The following is a 17,773-nucleotide window of genomic DNA, read 5'->3' as shown; positions in this document are numbered from 1 at the left end:
TATATATATATATATATATATATATGGATTTAGAGAGAAAGATAGGAAGGAATATGCAGCTCTATCAATCAGTCACAATAATAATAAAGCAACGACCGACACAGGTAGAAATAATACGATAACAGTGTTGTTATACGTTTAAAAATTAACAACCATTATTAACAAAATAAAAAGTACGCTTTTTAGTTTTATGTCACTTCACTTCCCTGCAACGCTTAGAAATATTAAACGTTGTTACTTAAGTTAGTCTTTTCAATATCGTTGCTACTGAAGAATTAACTCTTGGTTTCTCAGCATTTTTGTTTTGATTCCGTTTTGTTGCGTTTATTTATTCTTTTTCACTTTTTTACCCCTTTTTTTTTTCTTTTACAGTTGCTTTTTCACCCTTTTTTTGGTATTATTGTTCTCCCTCTCTTGTAGTATTTCTCGGGTTTTTTTTCTTCAGCTTTGTTGTTAATTGCTATGTATTCCTCTGTTTAAGAGGGAGAGAGAGGCGAAAAACTTGTTGGTTTGGAGTGAGAGACTGAGAGTGAAGAGAGAGTGAAGAGAGAAAGAGAAAAGAAGTAAGGAAGGAGAAACTTGCCAAAAAAAAAGTACTCTTCTGAAGACTGAGGTAAGTTTAGACGAAGGCGCCTTATTTGTAATCCTCGTCTTTTCCTAATAGGTAAGATTGCATTGTTTTAGTTCATCTTATTTTTTATATTTATTATTTTTTCCCCCTTTAATCGACTCTCTTTAAGTTAGTAAACTCTGTCTTCTACTCCTCTGCCAGTTATTATAGTCTTCGAACTGCATCCTATCTATGTACGTTTCTCTCTCTCTCATCTGTAACTTAACTTGTGTCCTCTGCGTCAGAACACTGCATTGAGATCGATTCCGTCTCAGAGTGAGAGCGGTGTCCAACCGGTGCACAGTTTCTCTTTCCATAATCAGATTTGCTTTTACAGGAGTTCATATTTCATGTACTACTGCTTCACTCAACTTGTTGCATCTTCTCTTCACAGCTGTAAACATACTGCTGCACACTGTTATGATATTATACTTCGTTCTGCCTTACTTTATCTTCTTCTCCATCAAACTTCGATTGTCATTCCAGTTTGTTTTATTGTGTTTTAAGTATCAATGTTTTAGTTCGATACAAACACCAAACCAACTCCGCCTTTTATTCTTCTGGGTTCAGTATAACTAGTACCAGTCAAATACTCTCGTTATACACAACTATTGACCCTCCCTCCATGTGTCTACATTTGATGGAGTGGCAGAAATGTTAACCCATGAAACCAAATGTCGAAGTATATTTTGCATCATTCTGTCTATGTTTTGAGTTCAAATTTTACTGAGGCCGACTCTATCTTTCATGTAGTAATAGAATAAATACAAGTCAGGTGATCTTATTTACTGTTCTTAACCTAATCAACGTAATAATACCTTCTCATTGTGACTGTATCGCTGCTGAGTTTAATGTTTTGGTATAACTTCGCCATTGAGAAAAGTTTGATAGTCACCACTTCTCGTTATTCTAACAGAAAACATTTTTGGAAAGGATTCCGTAATCTGCTTAGAGCTAGAACTAGACTTGAACTATTGAACAAGTGTTTTGTGTCGTCATCGATATTTTCATAGAATGTCATTCGGTGTATTCCCATGATTTCGATTTGAAAAATCATGTGAACATTAACTGGTGACATTAATCTTACCAAATGTTGACACTTGTTTTGTTAATCAATCTGATAACCTGTCAGGAATAATTTGTCACTTTCGCTGTATGATTTATTTGATAGTTGGCTTGTATTGTGTCAAATTCTTGACATAAATACAGATTTGATTATCACATTTTCATTGCATATACAAGCAAAAAAAAAAGAACTTAGGAAAACATACTTCATTATTTATTATTTTTTACTATTTTATTTTCTCTTTTAATTTTTCTTTTTTTTTTCTTTTCGTTTGGCAAAGTTTTTGCTTGTCAATAACGAAGTAATGACTAGTTTCTCCATCTTCTAAGTGTGTCCTCAACATACCTTGAAGAATACTTTTAAGACTAAATCCAAAACGGACAAAGTTGTTTATTGCGTTCAATTCTCTTCAGTGGCAACGACTCAAAAAGAAAGAAATGGTTGTATGAGAGGGAAAGATGACTGATACAATGTTTCTGGTAACATTAAATTGTATCAGTTGAATTGATGAATGTCACTTGACAGATTCTGTAGTTGCTGGTACTGCTAGAAATAGCAGCTAAATCTCCCACAAATCCTACCCTAACACCTTCAAAAAGGAAGAACACGTAGGGAACTATAATTGAAATAAAGGTTGGATGGCCACAACTAGAACTGAACAGCAACTTTGAATTTGAAGTGTTTTTAATTAGGTGTTGACTCTATATCTGAGATAGGTGAGTTTTACAAGTACCATAACCCATCAATTTGTTGGATATTCCTTAAAGAAAATTTTTTAATAAGGCACAATAAATGTGAGGTTAAGGTTCTGGATTACTAACCTCTTGGTTGTAAGTTCAAAACTTACTTAGGTGAACATGTTTGTGCTCCTTTCTCAGCAAAGCCTACTTCAGCTGGCCTGGCTCTGTTGGTAGGTTCTTGGCCTAATGTATTCTAATTCTACTTCATGGTTGTGCAGCTAAAAGTAGGAAGGTAGCATTTAAGACAGAAATATGACCAACTGAGTCTACCTTAGATTAGTACTTAACAAGTCATTAAGGAAGCCTTTATACAATCTCTATCTTATCTTTTTCTTGTTTCAGAAACCCCATGAAGGGGTTTAGTTAAATAAATCAGTGATAGGGGACAAATTCAAATACATAGAAATATATATACACACACACAAACATATATATATATATACTTTATTTAAAAGCAGCAGAAATATAGCAAAAAAACTGTTACTCAGAGTTTCATGTTCCCGTTCATCGGACAACTTTTAAATAAAGCATATTACTCTACCTCTGGTATTTGAGTACTCTTTTTTCCACCTTGTTGCACATTTATGTGCTGACTCCGGTATATATATATATGACCCCTTTCAGTCATGAATTACTGTGGGATTGCACCTAGAAAGTTCCCCTCTGAGGAACAAGTCCAGACAAGGTTGTTTATGGAAGACCAGCAGTTGCCTATGCATACCAGCCTCCCCTCCATGCCACTGTTGTTATCCAAGGGAAGGGCAAAGGCTGATACAGCTTGGTAACAGTGATGTTGCATCTCATTTCTACAACTGAGTGAACTGGAGTAATGTGAAATAGAGTGTCTTGCTCAAGAGCATAACACACAGCCCGGTCCCGGAATCAAATTTACTATCTCATGATTGTGAGCCCAACACTCTAACCACTGAGCCACGTGCCTTCACTATATATTTATATATATATATATATACACATACACACACACACACACACACACACAACAGGCTTCTTTCAGTTTCGATCTATCAGGTTTACTCTCAAGGCTTTGGCAACATTGAAGCTATTGTAAAAGACTCTTACCATGGAGTGTGAATGAACCCAAAACCATATGGTCAGGAAGCAAACTTACCACACAACCACACTCAATATTTTTTTCCTTCTATTTCTTTAAGAAGGAGGCTTCCAAGACTCATAGAAGGAAAGGAGGAAAGTAACAAAAGACCTGGCCAGGATGCTTGCCACAGAGTGAACACTACTAAAGATGTGTAAAGGCTAGGCAGTGATATTGAACTGGGTGACAGGTTAAGTTTACTACCTGAATAGGCAATGATGGGATTTGAACTTAGAACACAAAGACCTAGAGCAATTACTGTAATATATTCCATCTGACATTCTAACAATTCAGCCAGTATACCACCCTCAACCATTACCATCATCAATTAAAGTCTGTTTTCCCTGCTGGCATGGGTTGAACAGCTTGACAGGAACTGGCAAGGCCAGGGGCTACACTAAGTTCCATAGTATGTTTTGACTTAGTTTATATGGCACCAGCACCCTCACCAATGCACCTTGGTTTTTGGATCTCAATTCTGTTGTGGTGGGCAGGTCTTCTTGAGTACACATATGTCTGATTGTTTACTTTTGGAATGCCATTGTAGGGTATACATGAGAAACTAGATCTGACTGGTTTGAACATGAAACAGATTGGGCATTTTGGCCACTTTAAGTGCTAAAAGATTAAATACTAAAGGATACATTGAATAATGTAGTGCCTAATGTACAAAAAGATTGGATAGTCACAACTGGAATGTTTTTGATCATTGTTCTGCTCAATCGAGGTTGATTTAGAACTAAAATACAATACTTTGTTGATTCTATTCTCTCATGGGTAAATGATTTCCCTAACTGGATTTGATCTCAAGATGTAAGATAATAAAGCCAAATTGCTATAAGATATTTTATTACTAGAGTACAATACCATGTATATATATAAATTTCCTTCTTTGGACTTTTTCTATATTTCTGATGAAGAGCTCTTGAAATGTGAAATCCTCTTTTCTTTCCTTTCCTGAGCATCCAATAACACTGTACTTATTCCACGTCCTCGCATTGTTGTTTTTTCTTGCTTTTTCATGTTTGAATTGACTTTTTTTTCTCCGTGTTTTTCTCCTTGTCTCCGTATTCTTTCTGTTGAAGAGCGTAGCTCGAAACGTCAAAGACTTTCCGTATTCCCGAGCGTCATACTAATATATACTTTTGTTATTTACACCACCTGTCCTCGTCTGTTGTTATTTTTTGTATATTCTCCCATATATATATATATATATATATATATATATATATATATATATATATATATATATATATATATATATATATATTCATCATATCATCATCATCATCATTGCCATCATTTAACAATGGGTTTAACAGGATCCAATGGGCCCAAGGACTGCATAGTACTCCATTGTCTACTTTAGCATGGTTTCTATGGCTGGATGCCTTTCCTAAAGCCAGCCACTTTACAATGTGTACTAGGTACTTTTTTTTTGTGACACCAGCACAAGTGCAGCTTGCAAGACTGTAAACCCCAAAAGATGTTGCTTTGTGCTAGGAGATGAGGGTTAAAGCATAAAAGAAGAGGCCTGAACATATGCCTGCCAAATTTGTAGAAAGTAAACACTTTATGACTTTGACCTGCTTAGCATTCAAACCAGTCATATCTGGTCTAAATATTCTACTTGTTTGATGTTCAGACCAGCCAGATGCAACCCCTCACACCTACCCTGCAAGGTCATCCTAAAAATAAGCAGTCACATCATGAAAATCTCAAAGTTGCAAGATGATGCATGATTAATTCAAAACAATATGAATAAATAAGCTTTACATTCGACAGAGTAATCTGAATGCTAAAAGGTTAATGTTTTAACTGATTGAACTGTTTAAACATATACATTAAATATAAATATTGTGATGGAAGATCACATTGACAAAATGTGTTCACTCACAGATAATGTCAATCCCAGAAAACTGCAACACCTTTGTGAAAATGTTTACAGTTCAATAAATACAAGACCTTGAGATAGAGGTTTCAGAAATTTGGTGTGTAAGAGTGGTAGTTGTACTTAGGATCATCAGCACTTTGAGGATATCAAATGGCACTCTTAAACACTCTGGTCAAATACCAGGAAACCCCCAAAATTGTTCTCATGAGTACTGCCCATGTCCTCAGAAAAAAATAATCAACCTTAGAATATCTGAATCTTTTAATCTTTTTCAAAATTGTAGGCACTGGCATGGCTGTGTAGTAAGAAGTTTGCTTCCCAACCACATGGTTCCGGGTTCAATCCCACTATGTCACTCCTTGGGCAAGTGTCTTCTATTACAACCTCAGGTTGACCAAAGCCTTGTGAGTGGATTTGGTAGACAGAAACTGAAAGAAGCTTGTCATGTATATACATTTATGTGTGTGTGGGTTTGTGCATGCATTTGTCCCCCATCACTACTTGACGACTTGTGTTAGTTTGTTTATGTCTTGCATAACTTAACAGTTCAGCAGAAGGCACCAATAGAATAAGTACTTAGCTTAAGAGAGAAAAATAAGTCCTGAGATTGATTTGTTCAATCAAAAATCTTCAAGGTGGTGCCCCAGCATGGCTGCAGTCTAATGACTGAAACAAATAGAAGATAAAAGATTAAAACAAACTTTTAATGAATTGTTAATTCTCAGTATTTGGCCTCCTTCCTTACAATATATCATTGCTACTTAGAAATAACACCCACAATAAAACATCCAACTTGCTGACTCTGAGTAAGACTTGACACAGCTGGTATAAAACAAAGCAACAACAACAACAACAATAATAATGGTTTCAACTTTTGTCACAAGACTAGCAGTTTCGGGGAAGTGGGCAAGTCAATTACATCAACACCAGTGCTCAACCGGTTCTTATTTTATGGACTCCAAAAGGATGTAAGACAAAGTTGACCTTGGAGGTCATTTAAACTCAGAACATGAAAACAGACAGAATGCCACTAAGCATTTTGCTCAGCATACTAACAATTCTGACAACTCACTGCCTTAATAATACTAATAATAATAGTAATAATAATCCTTTCTACTGTAGGCACAATGCCTGAAATTTGAGGGGAGGGTGATAGTTGATTACATCAACCCCAGTGTTTAACTGGTGCTTATTTTATCAACTCCAGAAGGATGAAAGCAAAAGTCAAACTCAGCGACATTTGAACTCAGAATGTAAAGACAGACAAAATGCCACTAAACATTTTGCTCACAGTGCTAATGATTCTGCCAGCTCACCGCCTTAATAGTAGTAGTAGTAGTAGTAGTAGTAGTAGTAATGATGATGATGATAATGCTTTCTGATTTAGGCAGAAGGCCAACAATTTTGACAGTTGGGATGGGAGTTACCAATTAAACCAAACCCTGGTACTTGACTAGTACTTTACTTTATCAACCCTGAAAGGATGAAAAGCAAAGTTGACCTCTGTGTGATTTGAATTCTGGACACATAGGTTTGAAGCAAATATTGCAAAGCATTTTTTCCAATGATTTAATGTTCTATCAGCTCACTGCTTTCATAATAGTAACAGCAATAATTATAATAATAATAATAATAATAATAATAATAATAATAATAATAATAACAACCCTTTGTACTATAGGCACAAGACCTGAATTTTTGTGGAAAGGGGGACAATCACATCAACCCCCAGTACTTGACTGGTACTTAATTTATCAACCCCAAAAGGATGAAAGGCAAAGTTGACCTCGGCAGAATTTGAACTCAGAATGTAGTGACAGACGAAATACCACTAAGTATTTTGCCCAGCATGCTAATGATTCTGCCAGCTCGCCACCTTAAATAATAATAATGATGATTTCATTTATTTGCCACCAGGGCAAAGGATGAGACAACAATACAGAAAAACAAAGTGTTGGGGTTTACATATAATGAAATGATAAAATAAGTAAATAAACAAAAAAAAAGGAGTAAATATACAATGATAACGAAGGGAAATATACTTAGTATACAAAGGTTAACAAAAAAATGGGGTTGGTGATAGGGATGTGGTCCTCCTGATACAGGATGACTTCTAAGGATAATTGAGGAACCCTACTGTCTGAGATCTTCCTGAACACCAAGGGCAAGTGCCCTCTCCAATTCCCTTTCTCTGACTCACTGGTCTACACTTAGAGAGTTACTATCCACACTTGCCATTTTCACAACTTTCACTCACCTTTCATTAGACTCACTTAAGGACAGCACTTCCCTTTCGACCCTCAATTTCCTTTTCAAGTGAAACTTGAAGTAGTCAATGAGACCTCTACCTAAGAAGAATGACAACTTCTTTCGCCACAGCCATCAGGCAAAGGAAAACTGTCTTGCCTGCCCAATTTTTCTTTAGGCATAAAACCTGAAATTTTGTGGGAAGTGGGCTAGTCGATTACATTGACCCAGTGCTCAACTGGTACTTATTTGATCAACCCTAAAAGGATGAAAGGCAAAGTTTACCTCACAGCATTTGAACTCTGAACATAAAGATGGAGAAAATGCTGCTAAGCATTCATGCCAGCTTGCTGCCCTAATCATGGGGTAATATTACCTTGGTTATGATGACAAAAAAGTCATCTGGCCTTGGTAAAAACATTTGCCTCAATGAACTCTGTCTGACCCAGGCAAGCATGGAAAAGTGTATGCTAAAGCAATGATGATTTTATAGCTCAGACTTCCTTCATTTCTAAAAGTTTCCAGTTGAAGGCAACAGTAAAATGTGTTTATTGATTGATACTTTGATATGTTTATGGCTGTTTAGTAATGTTAATTTTGGACATTTATAAATTGTTAGAATAAAACAAACTTAACAGTTGATACTCTTTCTAAAATTTCAGCTGGTTAAGTTGATAAGATGTTGATGATATTGTTGTTGTTTAACCTCATGTCAATTCTTATCAAGTAGACCTATGATCAAAAGCTGTCTAGCCATGACCATCTTGTTGTTTTCTTTTCTTTCTTTCTTTCTGCTCATTTGGCTCTGGTGTGAAAAATTTGCTTTCTAATCGCATGGTTCTAGGTTCAGTCCCATTACATGGAACTTTGGGCAAGTGTCATCTACTAGAGAGTTACCCTCCACACTTGCCATGGATTTGATAGATGGAAACTGAAAGAAGCCTGTCTTTTGTGTGTATGTGTGTCCTCATATTGACACCTAGACACTCTGAAATCTTCATACTGGAGCTTCCGGCATGAATGCCAGGTAGCACAGCATGTCGTTTCCAAATTTCTGGCAGAGTGAATTGCATCATGGTGGTGTTTTTCTCACAGACAGTGCCCAAGCTGACCCTACTATACTGTGTAGTCAACAAAATCAAAAACAAAATTAAAAATTCTAAATGGTGACAATTTACCCATCGCACCATATGTATGTGAGTGTGTGTGTCTCATATATCATCAGCATTAACTTGTTTCCCAAGTAGTTAATCTGTAGCAAGTGATTAAGCCTCTTCATCTTGATGGGTCCTTGTGCCTGAATGGCTGTTCAGGCCAAAAGCAGTATAGAAGAACCAGAGGCACTTAGCAGAGGGATGTATATATATATATATATATATACAGGTATGTGTGTGTACATATATGTGTGTCTTTGTTTATCACCCACCACCACTTGACAATCAGTGTTAGTTTGTTTACATCCCTGTGCATTGGCAGTTCATCACACATAGACCAATAGAATAAGTACTTGGTTTTGCAAAAAAATATTGTACTGAAGGCAATTTGTTCAACTAAACCCTTCCAGATGGTGCCCCAACATGGCCACAACCCGATGACTGAAACCAATAAAAGATAAGACTACATCGTCCAATGTTACCTTCCTTTTTTTTGAGATGATAAGGTGTGATGTGTAGCCAGCTGCTGTTTCTAGCAGGTCAGGTACCCTTCATTGACTCCTACATTGGTAAAGTGTTGATAACTCATCATCAGTACTATGTTGTTTATGACCAAGACACTTAATTCTTAAATAGTACAATCCACTCAGCTGGAAGTAACCACTGTGATTAGATCAAATTTACTGGTCTAATCAGCAGGACCATTCTGATACTTAACAAGTGTTTTAAAATAGTTGCTTCAGATAGAGACAAATTTGAAAAGAGAACTTTCTTGTGTAAAGAACTTGATGAAAGAAACAGTGATATAATGACTTCTAAGGAAAGTCTGGTTCCAGTCAGATGTATCAAACACGCTATTTATCTGCATGGTGTGTAGCAGACATTGCATCTTTGGCATTGATATTTTCTGCCACAGTTAATACTATTCCAAAACCTTCCAAGATGGCTGTTTAGTAATGTTAATTTTGGACATTTATAAATTGTTAGAATAAAACAAACTTAACAGTTGATACTCTTTCTAAAATTTCAGCTGGTTAAGTTGATAAGATGTTGATGATATTGTTGTTGTTTAACCTCATGTCAATTCTTATCAAGTAGACCTATGATCAAAAGCTGTCTAGCCATGACCATCTTGTTGTTTTCTTTTCTTTCTTTCTTTCTGCTCATTTGGCTCTGGTGTGAAAAATTTGCTTACTGTCTGCTTTGGAAAGGTTTTTATGGGTAGATGCCCTTGCTAAAAAGGTTGAACGTATATTCGTCTTTTAATTTGGCGGTTTCTAAAAAAGATTTCTAATGTTGATTCTTCATATTTTGCTGGTTGTTTACAGGTGTACATTTGCGAAGATATGAAAGTAATACTTGCATATGATGTGTGGTGAATTTGTAGAAAGAAGTCTCATTAAATTGATGAGTTTTATGGGACTTATTTCCATAAATTCACCGTACATCATATATATATATATATATATGAGAAAAAGAAGAAAATAGAGAAATTGACATATAGACATCAGTTTATTCAAATCAATGTAATATGAAATTCTTATCCCTACAGCTATTTCCATGTTTAATTCATTCAATTAAAGAACTTAAATTAAATTAATTTAAAATTTTCGTATTGAAACTGGTTAATGGGTATTTCATCAGGGGAGAATTTCCAGAAAGGAGCTACATTCCGTGTTGGTCAACCCTTGACAGACTCAAATGTGTGCATTTTGGTAATGTATATATTAAAGACACCATTATTAGTATATATACATATAAACAAATATGTATGATATAGTTGTGTGCATGTGTTTGTAATACATAGTTGTTATTGGTGGTGGTGATGCAGTTAAGGTGAACTAGGTGTTATAGAGAGTGAGAGAGAGAGCGGTAACAATCATGTAATTGTGTGTGCATTTGTTAAAATATGAAACCCAACAAAAAAAATATGACATCAAAATCTGCTTATTAATTATCATATTATATTTTTTATATATTTGTTTTGCAAGATTCTTGATCTGAAATCTTGTATTGAAACAGATATTGTTGTATTTGGGGATGGTCATGTTGCCAGTTTAGCCAATGGTGAATATAAAGAATAAGATCTATAAGGAACTAAGCAATTGGCTAAACTGGCAACATGACCATCCCCAAATACAACAATATCATAGTATAGTATCACATCATCCATGTTTGTGCACAATAGTTATGGTCAATAACTATTCTTATTTGGACATTTAAACTTACCTACCCTATCCTTATTCCTATTCCTGGTATCCATGTTGTTAGAGATACTGATGTGCATATTTTTAGGATAATACTTCAATTTTTGTTTATACCCAGCTTTGCCGGGTGCCACATTATAGAACACTGAACACTGGTATAGACCGGAGAACTAGGATACAAACATCCCTTAAAGGATTATAGGCCCTTAGCATGATTATATATATATATATATATATATATATATATATATGTGTGTGTGTGTATGTGTATATATATATATATATATATATATATATATAGGAAAATAAAAAATAATAATAATAATAAGGCAGAATGCTAAACTGAAAGCATATTTTATTACAGATGTGCATAAGGAGAATTAAATAGGATTTCTAACCAACTTTCATTGCATGGCAAATTTTCAAGAAGAGGGAAATGAAAATAATGTTTTTTACAAAAATATTAAAAATATATAAAAACATAAATATACCAATACATTATATTGTCTTTGAGCTTTTAAAGTTCAATTGTAATCCATGTAGATAATTGTTAGGAAGATTAGGATGCATGGAATAAAGAGTTGTGTTTAAAAAAAGAGGGCTGAAAGTTTGTGTTAAGCAGGAAGTGTGGTGTCAAAACAGGAAGTGTATAAAATTTTTATTATGATCACTATGGATCTATATACACAGATTGATACAAAAACAATAAGTTTATGTGTTAAACAGGAAGTGTGTGTAAGGGAAGACAATTCTGTGGGTTTTATACTCTTTAGTTGGAGTTCTGGACTCTTTGTCAACAGGAAGTTTATGTCTGTTCTTAGAGAATCAAGAAGTAAATTTATATGTATTCAATGAAACTTCCTGTTTTGACACTACACTTCCTGTTTAACACAAACTCTCAGCTTTTTTTAAACACAACACCGTTCTTAATTCCATGCATCCTAATCTATCTAACAATTATCTACATGGATTACCATTGAACTTTGAAAACTCAAAGACAATATAATGTATTGGTATATTTATTTTTTTATACATTTTTGTAAAAAACATTATTTTCATTTTCCCTCTTCTTGAAAATTTGCCATGCAATGAAAGCCGTTAGAAATCCTTTTTAATCCTACTTATGCACATCTATATTAAAATATGCTTTCAGTTTAGCATTCTGCCTTATTATTATTATTTTTTATTTTCCTATTATTTCTCCACGTGCGGTTAACACAACCCCACCATTTACTGATTCATATATATATATATATATATATATGCACAATAGACTTCTTTAAGTTTCTGTCTACCAAATCCACTCAAAAGGCTTTGGTCTGCCTAGGGCTATTGTAGAAAACATATATATATATATATATGTACGACAGAGCAGGAGAGAAAAGAGAACATGAGTAGGAGTATATGCATGTGTATGTGTGCGTGTATGACTGTGAGTATCTGTAATTATAAATCTAATTATATAACCATTAAATTACAATGATGTTGATGATTAACAGTAATGAAGATAGCACATTCTCAGCATTTTCTCCATTCCCCTCATGTTCACATCATGCTTAAAACATCTTTCTTAAATCATCTTTTCACCTGATTGGAAGTCTTTCAACTGGTCTCTTCTGCTCATGCAGGTACCACTTGACAACTGCACAGGTCCATCGATTGCCTATGAACCTCACTACATGAGACTGGCCCATCATAGCTTTGTGCGGTGGTATTCTGTGACCATGTCCTTCACTCCAGTTCTATCCCTAATCTCATTCTGGATATGACCTCTTAGCAAGATTTCCAGCATCAACCTTTCCATGGCCCTCTGCGCCATAAGCAGATGTTGTTGCCTCTTCATCAAAGCCCAAGTTTCACATGTGTATAGCATTGCAAGCAAGACTGTGCTGTTGAGGAGACTGGTGCGAGTTGCCTTGTCTAGGTTCGACTTCAGCACATCCTTCACCAGGTTGAACACTCACCATCCTCCTCTTACCCTTCACGGGATTTCATTCTTAATCTCTCGCCTCATAGTCACTACTTGACCAAGATGCACATACACACCCCAGGTACCATGCACTGGGAGTGAACCCAGAACCATGTGGTTGGGAAACAAGCTTGTTATCACACAGCCACACCTGCACCTAATATAAGTATATAAATATCATCATTATCATGTGTGTGTGCGTATACATACACAGTGGATTCCGCACATCTTCCTATCTACCATTTTTATTTGCATACCGTTGGTCATTGAAAGGCTTATAATAGAACTTGTGCCACACAGTGGAATCAAACCTAAGACCACATGATTGCAAAGAGAACTTCTTAAGCACACAACCATCCATGCCCACAGCCATAAAAATGTTAGGCACTTTTCCTAACAATTATTTGTTCTCTTTCCCACTCCACCCCACCCACACGCACAGCCGATGCAGTTGCACAATTGCTGCATCTCAGTTAACATCAAAACATTGTGTATCTACTTACCAAGCCTACAACATTGATTATGGAACTCTATTATTTTTGCAACTCACATCATATAATATACATGTGTATGTGTATGTATATATATGCACACACACATCTATACATACACATATACACTTGTGTGTGTGTGTGTGTGTGTGTGTGTGTGTATGTATATATATATATATATATATATATATATATGTACATACATACACACATACATATATACACATACATACAAATATACATATATATAGACATAGATATATATACATACATGTATACACATACATAGATATACACATACACACATACATATATATATATATATATATATATATATATATATATATATATATATATATATATATATATATAATAGCTGCTTTTCTCTGAAAACTTGCTCTTTCTGGTAAAGAAATTTTTTTATTATTTATTTTATTCAATATTTTTATTTTTTAATATTTTTTGAAACTTTTGATAATTCAATGTTGCATTTGGACATTTTCAAGTTATCGAAGCAAGGATTTTCATAGATGAGTGCTCTTTCTACAGCTAACAACTCAACTCTGGTGAGGAGCCAAGGAAGCTGAAACAAGCAGACAAATGTCTTCTCGTCTACACAACACTACAAGCCAACATCTATGTGGTCATTCAACCTGCTAGAAATAGCAACCTAATCTCTACCCCATTACAAACTTACTATCTTTAAAGCTATGTTGGGTCAAATTTACATTGAATAATATATCATCCTTTGAAACACTTCATGAATAAAAAATGGAGAGGTCATGCTTGGTTCATTGTTAATCATAGATCTACTCAATCAGGGCTAACCTTGGTTAAACAACAACAAGAGCACAATTGCCCTACCAAGGTTTGAACTGTTGACCAAATGGTTTACATGTAGTTCAGCTGTACTTTGTCTCACATTTCTACCTTTATATAAATTGCTATTAAATGAAAATATAAATGTACCTATAAAATACTAAACATGATCTCTGGGTGACTTTAATCAAAATGTGCTATCTTCATTACTGTTAATCATCAACATCATTGTAATTTAATGGTTATATAATTAGATTTATAATTACAGATACTCACACACGCACACATACACATGCATATACTCCTACTCATGTTCTCTTTTCTCTTTTCTCTCCTGCTCTGTAGTACATATATATATATATATATATATATATATATAATCTATGTCTGTCTCTGTTTCCCTTTTTCATAGATGCAAACATTAACACATACTCTTGGTCTCTGTCTCTCTCACTCCTCTCTCTGTCTTCTCTCTCTGTCTTCTCTCTCTCTCAGACATACATGAACACACAGGATTTCTTTCTCCCTCTCTCTATTTTTGAGTCATATATGAACACAGTTTCTCTTTCTCTCTCTCTCTCTCTCTCTCTCTCTCTCTCTGCCTCTGCCTTTCTCTCTCTCTCTCTATGTCATATATAAACACACTGTCTTTCTCTCTCTCTCTCTCTCTCTCTCTCTCTCTCTCTCTCTCTCTCTCTGACATTTATAAACAACCATACACATACTACATACAGAGACATACAACATATTTTATCCATTAAAGGTAAACTTAATGAACCGTATTAAAGTCATATTTTGTTACAGAACTACTCTTCTAAATCAATAGATTAATATCTTAAATTGGTACTGTTCTCTCAGTTTTAATTATTTATCACATAATCAAAAGATCACAAATTTTAAAGACTGAATTTACTCAATTTAATCACCACCATTATATAACTGGTACTCGTTTTATCAATTACTGAAAGGGTGAAAGGTAAAAATTGCATGCAGGATATAAAAGGACATAACAAAATATCACAAGGCATTTTAATGATACTCCACCGATTCAGCTGTCCACTATGGAGGTGCAGTTAATTGTTGTTTGTTTAGATCAGCGTTTTCTCAAGCATTTTTTACCTATGGAGCCCTTTGATACCTATTTTACTCAGATAGACCCTCATACTCCTCCAATGTTTAAAAAACAATTCTGTTATATTTTCATAATTAAATTTTACTAGGAATTATATTTAAAAAGCTGTTAAAATATTTGGAGTATTGTAGAAGTATAACCAATTTATTGTACATAAACTTTAATAACAAAATCCTATATAGACTCCCAAGGGCCATATGGACCTCAATTGAGAACCACTAGTTTAGATGCAGGTATGATTTCAGATGTGCCTGCTATTTCTAGCAAGTTGAGTGATCAAGAAGCTCCTTCATTGTTATTGTTTAGCCTTAGATGGACTCTGAATGAACAAAACATAGCAGTGTGGTTAAGATGTTCATTTTGCAAGTATGTAGTTTTTTAGTTCAGTTCCACTACATGGAACCTTACACAAGTTTCTACCATAACTTCAGGACAGCCATAGCCTTGTGGTGACATTTGGATTATGGAAACTGCATGGAAGCCCATCATAGGAACTGCTTTTGTTCTTGGTTGGTAGGCTTAATCTGCAACTCAGATTCCTACTACCAGCAGCCCTTATTGTTCCTTTAACAGGGTCTTCTTCATTGCAAGCATTCAGGCCAGTCTCTAGATTGAGATAATTTCCTCCCTTCTTTTTACCAATGTTGGAGGTCTTGTAAAAGGTCATGGACACTGCCTTTCCTTCTTTGATTAAGCCACTAATCATTTGTTTAGGTTTCAGAGCGATATTTTATTGGCAAATGACTTGATCTGTGACCATGAGTTAAAACTGAAATAATTACATCATGAAAAAATGATTTTAGTCTTTTAGGATCATGCAAAAGATGCTGTTATATTTACATATTTTCCTTTAGCAGTTGCATTTATAGCAAGGGAGATCACCCTTTCATCATGATATTTGGTGGGATTGGAAATTTGAATCTGAAATGAAGGAATTGTAAGGAAAAGAGATGTAGAGAATTTCACATTTTTAATTCTTTTCATTTTCTATTTGTTTCTTGATATGTCAAAATGTTCTGTTGAATGTCAGTTACCAATCTGATTTTATGAACCTGAAAATTGTGACTTCTATCCACTTTTCAAAAAAAATTTTGAACCTGAAGCGGCTGTTGTTATTTGAACTTTTGACACATGAGTCTTTAGTCACTTTCAAATTCTTTTCTATAATTTCTTTCTCCAGTTGTATTGTATATATACTCATTATATTTTGATCATTATTCCTTCTTTTTCTTCAGTAAATAGTACTTTCAAGAGTATTTGTTCCCCCCCTGTGAGTTAGTGTCAAACTTTTGGGAACATCAGTCATTCTCTGTTTACAAATTGTCTCAGAGTGATCAAGAAGCTCCTTTGTTGGTATTGTTTAGTCTGAGATGGACTCTGAATGAACAAACCTATGATGAAAGCATGTTTAGAATATCTGCTGGTAATTTAAGTCTATTTTACTTTAGATTCTTGCAAAGTTGATCTATTTAACAATTATGGTACAAAGTAAAAGCATAGTTTTAATTAAAAAATGGTATATTACACAAAATTATGTAGATTTGTATACATAGTGCAGGAGTGGCTGTGTGGTAAGTAGCTTGCTTACCAACCACATGGTTCTGGGTTCATTCCCACTGCGTGGCAACTTGGGCAAGTATCTTCTACTATAGCCTCAGGTCGACCAAAGCCTTGTGAGTGGATTTGGTAGACGGAAACTGAAAGAAGCCTGTCGTATATATGTATATATATGTATATGTATGTGTGTGTGTCTGTGTTTGTCCCCTCAACATCACTTTGACAACCGATGCTGGTGAGTTTACGTCCCCGTAACTTAGCGGTTCGGCAAAAGAGACCGATAGAATAAGTACTAGGCATCCAAAGAATAAGTCCTGGGGTCGATTTGCTCGACTAAAGGTGGTGCTCTAGCATGGCCACAGTCAAATGACTGAAACAAGTAAAAGAGTAAAGAGTATGTACCTACACACAAATACCATCATTTTAACATCTACTTTTTCTTCAGAATTCATTGAGACAGATTCTCTCCTGCTGGATGCCCTTCTTTTTGCTAATCCTCACCTATTTCCATAGAAGATTGACATTTGTATGCCATAGAAGTGGTGACACTTGTATGCCAATTAAATTTGTTAATTTACACAGGATCTAAAAGTAGGGTGACATACACACACACACACACACACACACACACACAACAGGCTGCTTTCCAGTTTCTGTCCCCTAAATTCACTCTCAACTCTTCAATTACAGCCCACGGCTATAATAAAAGGTATTTGTCTAAGGTGTCATGCAGTGAGACTGAACTCCAAACTACATGGTTATGAAGCATATTTCTA

The 17,773-nt window shown here is 35.0% G+C and overlaps 1 protein-coding gene across 2 annotated transcripts in view; it reads left to right on the top strand.

The window, feature by feature from the left end:
- LOC106870854 (DNA mismatch repair protein Mlh1) overlaps nucleotides 1-17,773 on the top strand; it is a 209,173-nt gene that overhangs the window by 401 nt on the left and 190,999 nt on the right. The window contains exon 1 of one of the 2 annotated variants that reach the window (XM_052969924.1): nucleotides 288-664. The exons of the other annotated variant lie outside the window; for it this stretch is intronic. The gene's annotated coding sequence lies outside the window, so the exon portion shown is untranslated. Of the gene's footprint in view, nucleotides 1-287; nucleotides 665-17,773 lie in introns of those variants that run through there. 2 annotated transcript variants of the gene reach the window in all.

Source organism: Octopus bimaculoides, chromosome 1, assembly GCF_001194135.2.
Source record: "Octopus bimaculoides isolate UCB-OBI-ISO-001 chromosome 1, ASM119413v2, whole genome shotgun sequence".
Taxonomy (NCBI): domain Eukaryota; kingdom Metazoa; phylum Mollusca; class Cephalopoda; order Octopoda; family Octopodidae; genus Octopus; species Octopus bimaculoides.
Note: the sequence above shows the minus strand (reverse complement) of the source record. Positions and strands in the feature narration are given on the sequence as shown.